This window comes from Pristiophorus japonicus, chromosome 12 (assembly GCF_044704955.1).
Source record: "Pristiophorus japonicus isolate sPriJap1 chromosome 12, sPriJap1.hap1, whole genome shotgun sequence".
NCBI lineage: Eukaryota > Metazoa > Chordata > Chondrichthyes > Pristiophoridae > Pristiophorus > Pristiophorus japonicus.
Window position 1 is genome coordinate 92868577 of NC_091988.1, and position 15748 is coordinate 92884324.

A 15748-nucleotide genomic window follows, 5' to 3' on the forward strand; every position below is an offset into this window, starting at 1 on the left:
TACATCGGGAGAACTCCCCTGCTCTTCGAACAGTGCTATAAGAACATAAGAAATAGGAGCAGGAGTAAGCCATACGGTCCCTCCGGCCTGCTCTGCCAATCAATAAGATCATGGCTGACCATTGACCCCCAACTCCACTTTTCCGTCCAATTTCCATATCGCTTGATTCCCCTAAACTCCAAAAATCAATCTATCTCCGCCTTGAATATATTCAGAGACTCAGCATCCACAGTCCTCTGGGATAGAGAATTCCAAAGATTCACAACCCTGTGAGTGAAGAAATCTCTCTGTCTTAAATTTTTTTTTTTTTTATAAATTCGTAGCCAATCGTTCCAATTCTTTGTCAAATCACAAACGCCAGAGGTCACCTTGCACATGCCAAGGATCACTCTGCGCCAATGCTCTTAGCCAAAAGGCCTAGAGCCACTGCACCGTTCCTGGAAGTACTGCAATACCAGGTTCGTGCCATGGAGGTGGATGGGTCAGGTCCCCCACACACCTCCGTGGAGGTGGATGGGTCAACCCACCCCACCCACCTCCTGTTTCCAAAATTGCAAGCATATACCTTCCTGACCAGGGAGAAACCACCCGGAGGTCATGGTGGCTGGTCAGAAACGGTACTACACTTGATCTTAGCCAAAAGGCCGAGAAGCGATCATCTCTGTCTTAAATGGCCTACCCCTTATCCTGAGACTGTTCTAGACAATGCAGCTAGGGGAAACAACCTCTCAGCATCTACCCTGTCAATCCCCTTTAGAATCTTGTATGTTTCAATGAGATCAACTCTCATTCTTCTAAATTCCAGAGAGTATAGGCCCATTCGACACAATCTCTCATCATAAGACAGCCCTCTCATCCAGGAATCACTAGTGAACCTTCATTGCACCACCTCCAAGACAAGTATATCTTCCTTAGATAAGGAGACCAAAACTGCACAATACTCCAGGTGTGGTCTCACCAAGGTCCTGTACAATTGCAGCAAGTCTTCCTTACTCTTATACTCCAACCCTCTTGCAATAAAGGACAACAAGTCATTTCCATTCCTTATTGCTTGCTGTACCTGCATGCTAGCTTTCTGTGTTTCTTGCACAAGGACATCCAAATTTCTCTGAACACGAACATTTAAAAGTTTCTCATCATTTAAAAATATTCTGTTTTACTATTTTTCCTACCAAAATGAATAACCTCACATTTCCCTACATTATACTCTATCTGCCCACTCACTTAGTCTATCTGTATCCCTTTGCAGATGCTTTGTGTTCTCACAGCTTACTGTTCCACTTAGCTTTGTAATTGTCAGCAAATTTGGATACATTACACTTAGTCCCTTCATCTAGGTCATTAATATAGATTGTAAATAGCTGTGTAAATATCTTGTGTAATAACCTTTTATGTGACACCTTATCGAATGCCTTTTGGAAATCCAAATATACTACATCCACTGGTTCACCTTTATCTACCCTGCTAGTTACATCCTCAAACAATTCTCATAAATTTGTCAAACACGATTTCCCTTTTATAAAAGCATGTTGACTCTGCCTCATCATGTTATGATTTTCTACATTTTCGATTGGATCTTTGTCCCTTTATGGAGGGAGTTTTGCCCCTTTGTGAGGAATTTCCCCCCATGGGCTCCTATAGGGAGAGAGGACATTTGCCCCTTTGCAAGGAGTGAATTTGCCCCCATGGACCTACAATGGGGGGAGAAGGACTTTGCCCCTTTGAGAAAGGAGATTTTCCCCTTTGCGAGGAGGGGATTTTCCCCCATGAGCCTCTTTTAGGGGGCGAAGGGCTTTGCCCTTTTTGGGGAAGGAGATTTTCCCCTTTAGAGAAGGAGACATGCCCCCATGGGCCTCCTATAGGGGGAGAGGGGCTTTCCCCCTTTTGTGTGGGGGGCGGATTTACCCCCATGAGCCCGCTGCACAATTTTATTGTGCAGAAACTGGAATAAGATTTTCCCCCATGGGCAAGGGTGACTATTACGGACTAGTGCGATGGAGCTGGGGGTACAGCCTAAGGCTGTGTGGGTGCAGGTCACTTGCTGCCGGAGAGATTGTGTGGGGGTTGATGGAATGAGTTGAGGAAACCCAGCAGCACTCGAGGGCTGACGCCTTGTAAACTCTTGATTTGTTGGAATGACCTGCCTGCTCTCAGACCAGTGGTGGAGACCCCATGAATCACTGTCATCATAACCTTAAATTGAGACGCATAGCAATATGGTGATAACAGGTAGGATTTTAAAAATAGTAGTAAAGCATTTTCAGATGCAGTAATATAGTTTTGTAAAGAGCTCTGACTTATTAGAAATTAAATAAGCCACTAATAAGGTTTTACCAACTGTCATATCTTTATTGGTTTATGTTTGAAAGAAATAGCAATTCATGATTTCTATACTAAATCTGATATTTAAGAGTTTGTCTCTTGATTTATGAGATGGTGGGGTTGGCATTACTGTTATGATCTGCAATGTACTACCTGAAAGAGCGGTGAAAGCGGATTCAATGGTAAATTTCAAAAGGAATTGGATATATACTTGAAATGGAAAACATTTATAAGGCTATGGGGCAAGAGCAGGGAGTGGAAATAATTGGATAGCCCTTTCAAAGAGCCGGCACAGAATGTTGAGACGAATGACCTCCTGTGCTGTATGATTCTAAGAGGTGTTCTCTGAACCCAGGGGTTCTGTCACAGAGCTCTACACAAACAATGATGCTGTTCCCTTCTCAAAAGGTCAAAATCCCAAGCTGGGGCATATTGTTCAATCTGTGAACAGGTGACTTGTGACCACGCCGGTAGCTTATGCTGGCACAAACTAACAGCATCTCTTATAATCACCTCAAACAGGCAGTCATTTCTAGGTTATCAATCTTTAGCAAAGGAGGAGACTGCTTGTAGATTGACAGTCTATGTGTCACCCTCCGAAAACCAAATAATAGAGTAACACCTTCCTCAGGGTGTCTCAAAGTACTTCTAAGGAACCATGTGGACAATCTGTGATTATAGCATAAGGTTGTAAATACCCCACGTTATAAAGAAAGAAAGACTTTCATTTATATAGTGCCTTTCATGACCACCAGACTTCTCAAAGTGCTTTACAGCCAATGAAGTACTTTTTGAAGTGCATTCACTGTTGTGATGTAGGATATGCAGAAGCCACTGTGTGCACAGCAAGCTCCTACAAACAGCAATGACCAGATAATCTGTTTTTTGTTATGTTGATTGAGGGATAAATATTGGTCAGTTCATCCCAAGAATGCACCGTCTCCTCCAAGGGGGTGAGGTGAAGCTAGGAAGGTAAGGTGTGTCTCGTGTCTGGTAGATGTAACGAGATAATGTATAGCGCCCTCTAGCTAGGACGTATTGATATAATGTTTAGAGCTCTCTAGCTAGGAGATATAGGGAGCTGTATTGAGAGAGGGGCTGTGAAGGAACTCCATCTTAAGCTCCACATGGCTGTCTGTGATCTCCCAAATAAATAGAGTTAAGTTGAACTAAGAGTGTTCAAGAGACAATAAAATACATGGTGTCAGAAGCAGAACATTCCGATCTTTCATTGAACGCATTGACGGCCGAAATATTGGAACTGTAAGACTTTCGAGCCGATCGAAATCGACATTAAGCAGTGCAGTGCAAAGCATGCTTCCTACACACTGTACGTGGATCAGTGAAGGGCGATAAATAGTCATAAGCTTGTAAAATAATCTAGAGGCATTAGTAAAGTAAATTTAAAGTGGCATAGAGCCTCGATTGGAAAAGTATTTCTACAAATAAATGGCCACGATATTTTACTGTTAGACTTGTTCTAGTCCTCTGGGAATTTGAACTGTATACATGTATGTGACAAACTCAAAGTCCTAAATTGTAGCGAGCTATCATGACCAGCACGGTGCCAACTCCCGCGCACATTCCTCTCCCATCTCCATTGCAGGTGACTGGCGATTTGAAAGTCAACTGGAAAAAATTCAAACAGCTGTGGGACAACTATGAAATTATCACAAATATTGTGGAAAAACCAGATAGAGTTAGGGTTGCAACGTTTATCACTGCCTTTGGCAGCAATGCCCTAGATATCCACAATAATCTTTCCTACAAATCAGAGGAAGACAAGCAGGAAATTGAGATTATTTTGAAGCTCTGGGAAGAGCACTGTAAAGGTAAAACCAACATCATCTATGAACGGTGCCAGTTTAACAACTGTGTACAAGGGGCCGAGCAGCTTGATAGATATCTCAATGAAAGTGAGAGAGCTAGCATCGTCACGTGATTTCGGCAATTTGAGGGATGATTTCATCAGAGACCACATAGTCTGCAGAATATCTGATAACACTCTGTGTAAGAGACTGTTGCAAGAATCAAGCCGAACACTCGCTAAATGTGTGATGCTCTGTAAAGCTACAGAGGCCACAGTTGTGCAAATGAAGTCCATGAAGCTCACTAAAACACTCTGAATATGTCAAAGCTGTCAGACAAAAACCCTGACCCACAAAGAAAGAATTCACGAACAATTGCAAATATTGTGGCAAAAGACATGAGCTGTCAAAATGGAATTGCCCAGCATATGGGAAGACCTGCACAAGTTCCGGCAAACAAAATCACTTTTCTCAAAAGTGCAGGCAAAGTGGATCGAAACAGAAGTCTACACATAACCCTAAATATAAGGGCAAGTCAAATGTTCATGCACTATATGAAGAGAGTTATGATTCTGATTTTGAAGTCATGACTAAAGATGCTTGGTGACAGAAAGTTTCCTAACAAGATTATGGCTGCCTTCTACATTAAAGGTCAAATTATAAAAATGCAAACAGATTGTGGGACCACATGCAATGCGCTACCTCTTAAATATTTACCTAAAGGCTTAAAGATAAAAGAATCTAAGACAATATTGTCACTATATGACAACCATGCAACCACTCCTGTGGTAGGGACTTGTAATGTGCCACTGGAAAATACAACGAACAAGCAATAGTACGTTGTGCCCTTTGTGATCATTGAGGGCCAAAGTGCACCACTGATTGGCTCAAATATTGCTCAACAGCTACAACTGATAAAAATGCAGCATCGGAATATCGCAGTGGTAAATGAACCATGCGAATCACAAACTACAAACAAGGCAAATATCTGGCTAGCGTCAAAAACTGATGTCAACAATGCATATCCGGATGTGTTTAAGGGACTTGGACACATGCCAGGGACAGTTCACCTTGAACTTAATGAATCAACGACACCAGCTGTAATGCCACCCAGACGAGTGCCAATAGCGATCAAAAAAAAGAGGAACTCGATCGTTTGGAAAAACGACAAATCATCACGGAAGTGGTTGAATCGACGGACTGGGTATCCAGTTTAGTGACTTGACAAAAAACAAATGGAAATATATGAGTATGTATCGACCCTCAACATCTGAACAATGCCCTGAAACGTGGACACTATCCACTTCCTGTGATCGATGATGTAAGAGAAAATTGACATTAGGGGTATAAGCGAAATAAGGTTTAAAGTGCCCACTTCTACATAGGGTCAGCAAAAGGGGCAAAAGATCAATGGCTGACCTCACACATTCTAACATATTCCAGTACCAAGAGCCCAGAGGCCTCTGATTCAACATTGATGTACTAGAACATTAGACAACATTAAGGTACGTCCAGTCCGACAAGATAAGACACCATGGAAGACTCTTGACAGATCCTGATAAGACTCTGTGAAAAGACACTAAACAGACTTTTAGGCGCCATGTACGATCAGCAAATTCCAACCCAATGAGGTCATCCCAGTTAAGGTCTAAGGTTGCCTTGGAATCCTGGTCTGTCAGTCTAAAAGGTAACCCAATTAGAGATCGAGGGAGATCGTACCAGGGAGCAAAGGGATCTATGAAATGTATAAATGATGTACGATTTTGCTATTCGGAGAACATCTCCACTCACAGGTGGCTGTGATGAGAAGTGTTCCCAGACATCCGTAATTAAAGATCGTTATACCTTGCCATCTGTCTCCGTCTAATAACTTCGAGGACTGCTACATGGGTTGGGACGAGCATTGACCCTTTATATCAGAGGGCCCGCTCGTGAGAAGAGAAGCCTTTCCATTTTTCCCCTTCAATTTGGCGCTGCGAGCAGGTTACAAGAACTTCCCAAACGGGACAATGATCCAGCTGTTGGGGTGAGTATGTTTAATTTACCACCTTCAAGTTAGAGCTGTGGCATTGTAAACCGGGAGGGAAGGACATCTGTACAAAAAACATCTGTAGCGGGTTCCGGAGGGACGGAGACAGAGGACAGGGATGAACTAGGGGTGGGAGGGGGTTAAAAGGCATACTCTGAGATGCGTGTGTGTAGGAAGCGCGGCAGTGCGAGGGTACGACTCAAGGGAAGACATATGGACGAGACCAAGCGGTACGAGCGCAAGGCGCAGGGATGAGACATATTGTCCTGGAAGCGTGGCAGTATGAGTGTACGCCGCCAAGGGGAGACATATAGACGACATCCTGCATTTCAAACACGAATTAAAGGGAATGCCCAAGACCCCTACACCTTCCCCAAAGTAAGTTGTTAACCCGGCTAGTAAAAAGGCGAATAAAATCAATGAGGGAACAGAAACCCAGGCCAGCAAAAAAAAGGTGGAAGAATGTAAATGGAGACCAAAAGGATCTCTACTAAATTTGCTGGGAAAAAATATGCAACATTAATGGAAGAAATGAAACAGAAAGGGTGGCAGCCCACGGATACCTCCGATAGACAGAAAAAATGGTGGGCTAGTCAGACCAAACACAAGGTTGAAATGGCCCAAGTAATTATCCTTACCTGTTACCAAGAACAGGTAAAAGAAATAGATATCCACACTGAATTGATTCAGGAATTAAAAACTAAATTAACATAATTAGAAAAGGCTGTAAAGGAGAACGGACAAACCCTGCAGTGCGCGTCAGCAACACCCGACCCAAAAATAACCGTCCCCCCCCAGTACCCCAAATATACCCCTCACTGAAAGAGGTAGAGGCACGGGAGCATCAAGATAATAACAGGATCTAGGAAGGGCCCCCGGCATATGATAGGTTCATACAGGCAGCTCCCGTACATACTACCACCCTCCCTGCACATGTGCAGCAACCCGGTCACGTCACCATACAGGAAGTTCCCCTCATCCCGCATGAGAGACAGACACTGCTAAAAGATTTACCCACCCCCAAACCAAATAGCAGAAATACAGAATTCTGGCAAAAGGTTGAGGAAATGTTCAATGCACAGAATCTAACCCCAGGAGACGTATACGGTCTGTTAAAGGCCAAAACTGGTAATGTAAACTGGCAAAGGGCTACCCAAGCCGTGCAAAACGGTGACTGGATGACGATGGGAAACCCGATGCAAACTAAGGCACAGCGGATACTAGACCTCAAGCACGGGATGGATGAATGTTGGGGACCAATAAGAACTAATTGGAGCAGGGTATTAAGAGTAATCCAAAAACCGAACAAACCTGTAGGGGAATATGGAGAGCGGAAATGGCTCGAGTACAAGGACCAGTCCGGTGCTAACAACCCCAATAAAGAGGACGCAGCATTTTTAGAAATGTTTAAGAATGGACTGGGGGAGGCGCATCAAAAAATAATTAAGCTGGGATTCAAGATAGGAGATGATTATGATGAAATCTTAGAATGGGCATAAAAAGTAGAGGAATTAACGGCTGAGCAAAAGGAAAAGGTAGCCAAGAAAGCGGCGGCAGCATTAGTGATGGGAGAAAAGGAAGATGGGGGGACCTCCACGCAGCCCCCTTGACTTGTTAGCACAAAGGGAGGCTGAAAAAGGGACGGATAGACCCAGGTGTCATAATTGCAACAAACTGGGACACGTAGCAAAAAGATGCTGGGCAGCGGGAGGCGGGGCGGCAGGAAAGGGCCCCCAGCAAACCAGAAAAGATAGGGACACCCATCACGCGTGAGGAACTGATGGAAATTCTCCGACAAACAACATTGCCAGCCCTACCCCCTCCAGAGCCACCCACTAACGAGGAGCTCATCAACTTACTTAAATTGGCCAGTACCCACTAGGGGTTACCGGCCCCCGAGGGAAGGTTGGGATGGCCGACGCTAAGATGTTTATTAGTGCAGTGTTAGGGGGCCGACAGTGCAATATACTAGTGTGCACGGGAGTATCGGTATCCATAACTAATCTAGACCTCCCTCTTACAAGAACCACGGTTAATATTCAAGGGATAGGAGAAGAATCCAAAAAAGCGACATTAAGTGAAGTAGTACTATTAGAGATACAGGGAATAATGATACCTACCCAATTTTGGTGCTGCCCTAACCTGGAAGGCACCAAACTATGGATAGACATCCTGAGGGAAGTAGGGGTACTTATAGACCCCCAGCGTGATCGGCTAATATGGGGAGAGAAACATCAGACCAAACAGAAGTTCGATTGTCCGGGACATCAGCAGCAGCAAGTAGCAAGGATTGTCCCAATACAGCCCGAGTGGGAAACGAAGGGCATGTGGGGCAGCGTATGACGACTATACCCGGCTCTGTGGGCACAGCACAAACAGGATTGTGGGCTGGCCCGAGTTGACCCGGTCAAAATTCCTGGGCCGGAACATAAGGCCCACAGACAATATCCTTTAAAACCCAAGGCTAAAGCAGCCGTCCACCAAATAGTGCAAGAATTAGAAGCACAAGGGGTGGTAAAGCTAGTACCAGCCACCACTAATTCACCGGTGTGGCCGGTAAAGAAACCCGACGGAACCTACAAGTTCACTGTCGACTATACAGCCCTGAACAAGGTCACCCCCAGGAAACATCCGATTGTGGCGAGCCCATCCACTATTTTCAATGGTCTGAACCCAGAACATAAAATCTTTACTGTACTCGACATAGCGAATGGATTCTGGGCTATACCTTTGGATGAGGAGTCACAGAGGAAGTTTGCCTTCACTGTAAAGGGGAAACAGTATACCTCGACCAGGGTGCTGCAAGGGTTTCATAATAGCCCGGGCATATTCCACCGGGCATTGTCAGGAATCCTGGAACCCCTGGACGTAGGAGAAGGAAGCACTATACTACAGTACGTGGACGATATTCTTATCGCTTCAGGTACTGAGCAACAACACATGTTGGCCCTAACTACAGTATTAGGGGTCTTACAGCGCTCGGGGTTGAAGGCAAATCCTAGGAAAGTCTAGGTGGGAAAGGAGGAGGTTACGTACTTGGGATACGTAGTAGCCCAAGGGAATAGACAGATGCCCGCAGATCGAAAGGAGACTATTGGAACAATGCCTCGACCAGGAATGGTAAAACGGGTCCGACAGGTATTGGAACTATTTAACTATTGCCGGAACTTTATTCTGGAGTATGCGGAGATGGCCCAACTGATACAGGACCTAGTAAAAGGAGGAAGGCCCTCCCAGGAGCCGGTGACTGGCATAGCCCACAGGAGGCGGCGTTTATACAACTGAAGCAAGCCCTTATGAGTGCACCCGCCTTGGGATTGCCAGAACAGAATAGACCCTTCCACCTGTATATGTACCATAGTGAGACCATTACAATGCAATGGTTACCTAGGAGCACGGGGATAGGCAAAGGCCCGTGGCATACTATTCCACGAAACAAGGACCTGTGGCCGCAGGGCTGTCCCGATGTGTCGCAGCTCTCGATTGTGCAGTGTGGGCCGTGAGGGCCAGCGAGCCTATAGTGATGACCGGGCAGGTCATCTTACATATGCCACATACCCTCATGGAAATACTTAACACAGGAAGGTTAAGAACCATATCCAACGCACGGCATGCCAATTGGGAAGCGATGCTCTTACTCCCAAACGGCGCCATGACTATAATAAAGGACAACAGAAATAATTCCGCAGGATGGATAGTCATGAGGGGGATGGGAGTCAGATTAGCGAAACCCCGCTTGAAAAGGCAGATATGGACCTCTATGTGGATGGATCCCGTCGATATCTAGACGGAACCCCACGAACAGGATGGGCAGTGGTGGACAACAATGGACAAGCCAGGAAAAGGGGACCCTTAGAGGGAAACCTATCGGCTCAGGTAGCAGAATTGGTAGCCCTCAGCGAAGCATTAAAATTAGCAGCAGGGACAAGGGTACACCGCTAGCCGTTACGCCTTCGGGGTGGCACATGATTATATGACTGCTTGGAAGAGGCGGGGGTACGTGACATCGGGAGGGGGACCCATTAGGCACGACGAGATAGTTAGGGAATTGGTAGAAGCATCCCTCCTCCCTCAGGAATGTGCAGTGATAAAAATTAAAGCACATCTAAAGATCACGGACAGGCACCAGCAGGGAAATGCCTGGGCAGACGAAGCTGCCAAACAGGCAGCCGAATTAGATATGACTAGTAATGCCCCGATTGGGCAAACGGAGGAAGTAAACATACTCAAGATACAGGGAGAATCCACCCCGCAAGAAACAGAAGGGTGGGAACAGAATGGAGCTAAAAGGGGGGCGGATGGAGTTTGGAGGGAAAATGACAATGTAGTGGCCCCGGAATGTATCCAACAGAACCTATTGAGTCTCTACCATGGATACACCCATACCGGTAGGACCGGCATGATGAACTCCATGTCACAATGTTGGTGGTGGAAAGGAATGGGTAGAGACATAGAAAACCATTGTAGGAAATGTATAACATCCGCTAAACACAACTCGGGGAAAAAGATAAAGGTCTGTCTGGGACACCAAACTCGCCCAAAGGAACCCTGTGAAGCCTTACAAATAGACTTTACTGGGCCACTGCCTAGCCAAAGGGGAAAAATGTACTGTCTGGTAATAATAGACCAATTTACAAGCCTTCGCCACTAGAAACTGCACCGCTGATACAGTAGCTAAGATCCTGGCCGGGGAAATAATACCCATGTGGGGAATGTCACTACAGTTGGACACAGACCAGGGTAAACACTTTACGGGAAAAATCATGAAGCAAGCTAGGGATTAAACAAAAATTCCACATCTCATACCACCCGGAGTCTTCCGGATTGGTAGAGCAAATGAATAGGACCTTAAAAACAGCACTGGCTAAGGCAATCGAGGAGACCGGACAGAGGTGTTGAGTTACTACCACGAATCCTAATGAAATTAAGAGCTACCCCTAACCGGACTACTGGACTGACCCCCTTTGAACTAATGACAGGAAGACCCATGAGGCTGCCAGAAGTGTTGGTTACTGGAAGTGATGACGTAGGGCCCTACAAGGATAAGATACGGAAGTTCGTGATGGAACTCTGTAAACAATCACATGAATTACGAGCACAAGCCAGAGACCAACAAATTATTAGGGATCTAGAAAGGGACACGAAGAAACAAAGGGTTTAGGTACCTCAAATAGGGAGCCGGGTCATGGTAAAGATAAATCCTGAAAGACCCGGATTCTCATCAAAATGGACCGGACCCCACCAGGTGATTATGGTTAGTGACACATGCGCTTGCATAGACATGGGAGGTGTTGGCAAATGGAAACACTGGACCCAGTTGAAATTATTTGGATCCTAACCAACCGGTGGCCACCGGAAAACATTGTGTTTTACAGGATCCTTTCCGTCCTTGGAGCCGGAACATCCAATGAGAAAGAAAGTAACGGACCTCAAGGCCTATATTATAAGACATCGGAAAACGTTAGCTGTGATCCCGATTCAAAAACCCAAATGGTGGTAGTCGGCACAACGGTAGATTTAAATTGTAGCATTGGACTAATCGCCATAACACAACTTAACAGAGATTCCAACCGTCAGTAGGGGTGGAACAATAACAAGGGCATAACATTAGCAGTAAATGAGACCGCAGTATGCTTCGTGTTAGAAGAAGAACGAGGAAGTTGCACTCGTAGGGAAGAGATACAGATAAGGTGCACGCCTGTCTTCACTCAATTCTCGGGAAGGCCACGACAAGGGGATACCAGGTGGAAGATATGTCTGGCCTCCCCGTGCGTGGGTATGGACTAGTGGTGTTGGGACATCCTTGTCCGAGATAGACCACCTCTGCCCCGACAACCACCCTGGGGACAACAACTCTTCCCAGCATAACAACGCAAGCGCTGCCCCCCCCCCCCCCCATATGCCCGTCCATAAAGACTGGAGCCAAAAGGGGACTAGTAATAAAAGAATCTAAGGAAAGGATATATTTTGGGATGCGTCAGCAACTACTGACGGTAGTCCTAAACTTAACGGACATCATCCTTCCTAGCTTCTATGGGAATGAAACTATAAGACTATACCAGAACCTGACACAACAAATCCTCGAAGGCCCGGAATCCACTACCCTGAGATTTAATGTCAGAAAAGGAACAGAACAAAGTCGAACGAAAAGAGGAATACTGGAAACACTAGGCACGGGTTTTGCAGCGGGGATTGCGACGATGAATTCCATAGACCTATATGCAATAGAGGACCGGGATAACACCTTAACGCAAATCTTAAGAGGTTTATTGGGGCGGGAAGTAGATAGCCAAGCCCTACAAGCGCGGTTGGGAGATGGCGCGGAAGGGGAACTGTTACAAGTGGCCCACACATTACAGGAACATGCCAAGACCATAAATTTGATCCATGCAATGGGGAACGACCTAAGTAAACGATTACAAGCTGAGATAGTTTGCTCCGGGTATGGAGCCTGGATACTGAGTGAGGTACAACATAACCTGGAGCAACTCCAGAATGGGTACATACCAGATTGGATCCCGAACGGCATGTTTAATAATTGGATTCTGGACAAAAACATGAACAACCCGTGGGAGGTATGGAAAAATAGTTACGCATGGGTGCCAAAATTTAGATGTATTACTGGACATGTGAATATGATCGGATTCGTGTTATCAATACCACAGTATGATGTAACAAAGGGAGATCCCTTATACCAAACCGAGAATATTGTGAAGTAAGAAACCGAACATGGTTGCATTACCATCAACCCTCCAGACAGGTGATTAAAATTAACAATAGTACCAAAGGCATTGACTTAACCGACTGCTATAAAAATAACCAAGTGGTTTTATGTCGCGGTACGCTAAGAATGACGGATGATGATTGCGGATTCCACCAAACAAATGGATGCATGCTGAGTATCACTCCTCTCGAACGCGATTCCGAAACAATCATTGCTCCACAAAGGAATAGAGATTGGTGCGTGAGCATAGGAGCAGCCAACTGACGATGAAGACCAGGGGAGGAGTCACCCACCCCCCCTGTGTCATCACCAACCCTAACTTCTGTTTCAGGCCCATGGGAAAAATAGCCATATATCCCAAGACAACAGAAATTATCCACGGAACGGTCACGGATACCCTCCGAGAAGGGTACAAGGAGGCGGTATGGGAACCGCAAGGAAAACAGATACCCGAATTGAGTGAGGAACAATTACAATTGGTGCAAGAAATCCCAAACCAAAGACGACAGTATATCCAGCTGATGGAAGAAATAGACAACCTACAAAGAGACACTAACGCGATGCTGGCCGACCAGCCTTGGTACTCTAAAACTGTGGAACATTGGACTTAATATTCAGATCCACCAATGGATAAGGATTATATCACAGGTACTTTTAGTAATACAGGGCCTGGTCCTGATGGTACTGGTAGGGTTAACCTGTGCACGAATTAAACAGGCCAAATGACACGAAAGGGCACGCACTATGATTATGACAATAAGGGACAAAAATTTCAACAGTCCTGCAGGAAGGACTTACCTTGTATAGCCCTGCGGGAGAAGTCACAGGGTGTTCTGAAGTTTGGGAGATGGCCGCCCAGGCGAAAGGACATATCTGGAACTTGCCCACAGCGAAGTAGTTTCTGGGGAATGTGGCCTACTTGGCGTATAGCCAAAGGACAAAGGGGGGAATTCTAAGAGAAAATTGACATTAGGGGTATAAGCGAAATAAGGTTTAACGTGCCCGCTTCTACATCGGCTCAGCAAAAGGGGCAGAAGGTCTGTGGCTGACCTCACACATTCTAACATATTCCAGTACCAAGGACCCAGAGGCCTCTGATTCAACATTGATGTACTAGAACACAAGATATCATTAAGGTACGTCCAGTCCGACAAGATAAGACACCATGGAAGACTCTAGACAGATACTGATAAGACTCTAAACAGACTTTTAGGCGCCATGTACGATCAGCAAATTCTAACCCAATGAGGTCATCCCAGTTAAGGTCTAAGGTTGCCTTGGGATCCTGGTCTGTCAGTCTAAAAGGTAACCCAATTAGAGATAGAGGGAGGTTGTACCAGGGAGCGAAGGGATCTATGAAATGTATAAATGATGTACGATTTTGCTATTCGGGGAACATCTCCACTCACAGGCGGCTGTGATGAGAAGTGTTCCCAGACATTCTTAATTAAAGATCGTTATACCTTGCCACCCGTCTCCGTCTAATAACTTTGAGGGATGCTATGCGGGTTGGGACAAGCATTGACCCTTTATATCAGAGGGCCCGCTCGTGGGAAGAGAAGCCTTCCCATTTTTCCCCTCAGATGACATCTTGCAGGAGAAGGGTCCACAGCCAGATAGGGAATGGAAGACCAGCAGGAAGAGCAGTGCAAGAAAGATAGTGCAGGGGTCCCCTGTGGTCATCCCCCTGCAAAACAGATACACTGCTTTGAGTACTGTTGGGGAGGATGACTCATCAGGGGAGGGCAGCAGCAGCCAAGTTCATGGCACCGTAGGTGGCTCTGCTGCAAAGGAGGGCAGGAAAAAGAGTGGGAGCGCGATAGTGATAGGGGATTCGATGGTGAGGGGAATAGATAGGCGTTTCTGCGGACGCAACCGAGACTCCAGGATGGTATGTTGCCTCCCTGGTGCAAGGGTCAAGGATGTCTCGGAGCGGGTGCAGGACATTCTGAAATGGGAGGGAGAACAGCCAGTTGTCGTGGTGCACATTGGTACCAACGACATAGAAAAAAAAAGGGATGAGGTCCTACGAAAAGAATTTAAGGAGCTAGGAGCTAAATTAAAAAGTAGGACCTCAAAAGTAGTAATCTCGGGATTGCTACCAGTGCCACGTGTTAGTCAGAGTAGGAATCGCAGGATAGCGCAGATGAATACATGGCTTGAGCAGTGGTGCAGCAGGGAGGGATTCAAATTCTTGGGGCATTGGAACCGGTTCTGGGGGAGGTGGGACCAGTACAAACCGGACGGTCTGCACCTGGGCAGGACCGGAACCAATGTCCTAGAGGGAGTGTTTGCTAGTGCTGTTGGGGAGGAGTTAAACTAATATTGCAGGGGGATGGGAACCTATGCAGGGAGACAGAGGGAGACAAAAATGAGGCAAAAGCAAAAGACAGAAAGGAGATGAGGAAAAGTGGAGGGCAGAGAAACCCAAGGCAAAGAACAAAAAGGGCCACTGTACAGCAAAATTCTAGAAGGACAAAGGATGTTAAAGAAGCAAGCCTGAAGGCTTTGTGTCTTAATGCAAGGAGTATCCGCAATAAGGTGGATGAATTAACTGTGCAAATAGATGTTAACAAATATGATGTGATTGAGATTACAGAGACGTGGCTCCAGGATGATCAGGGCTGGGAACTCAACATCCAGGGGTATTCAACATTCAGGAAGGATAGAATAAAAGGAAAAGGAGGTGGGGTAGCATTGCTGGTTAAAGAGGAGATTAATGCAATAGTTAGGAAAGACATTAGCTTGGATGATGTGGAATCTATATGGGTAGAGCTGCAGAACACTAAAGGGCAAAAATCGTTAGTGGGAGTTGTGTACAGACCTCCAAACAGTAGTAGTGATGTTGGGGAGGGCATCAAACAG

The 15748-nt window shown here is 45.8% G+C and overlaps 1 pseudogene; it reads right to left on the bottom strand.

Annotated features, from left to right (window-relative positions):
- Positions 1–421: 421 nt before the first annotated feature.
- LOC139277710 (U2 spliceosomal RNA) lies at positions 422–656 on the bottom strand (annotated as a pseudogene).
- Between the last annotated feature and the right edge of the window lie 15092 nt (positions 657–15748).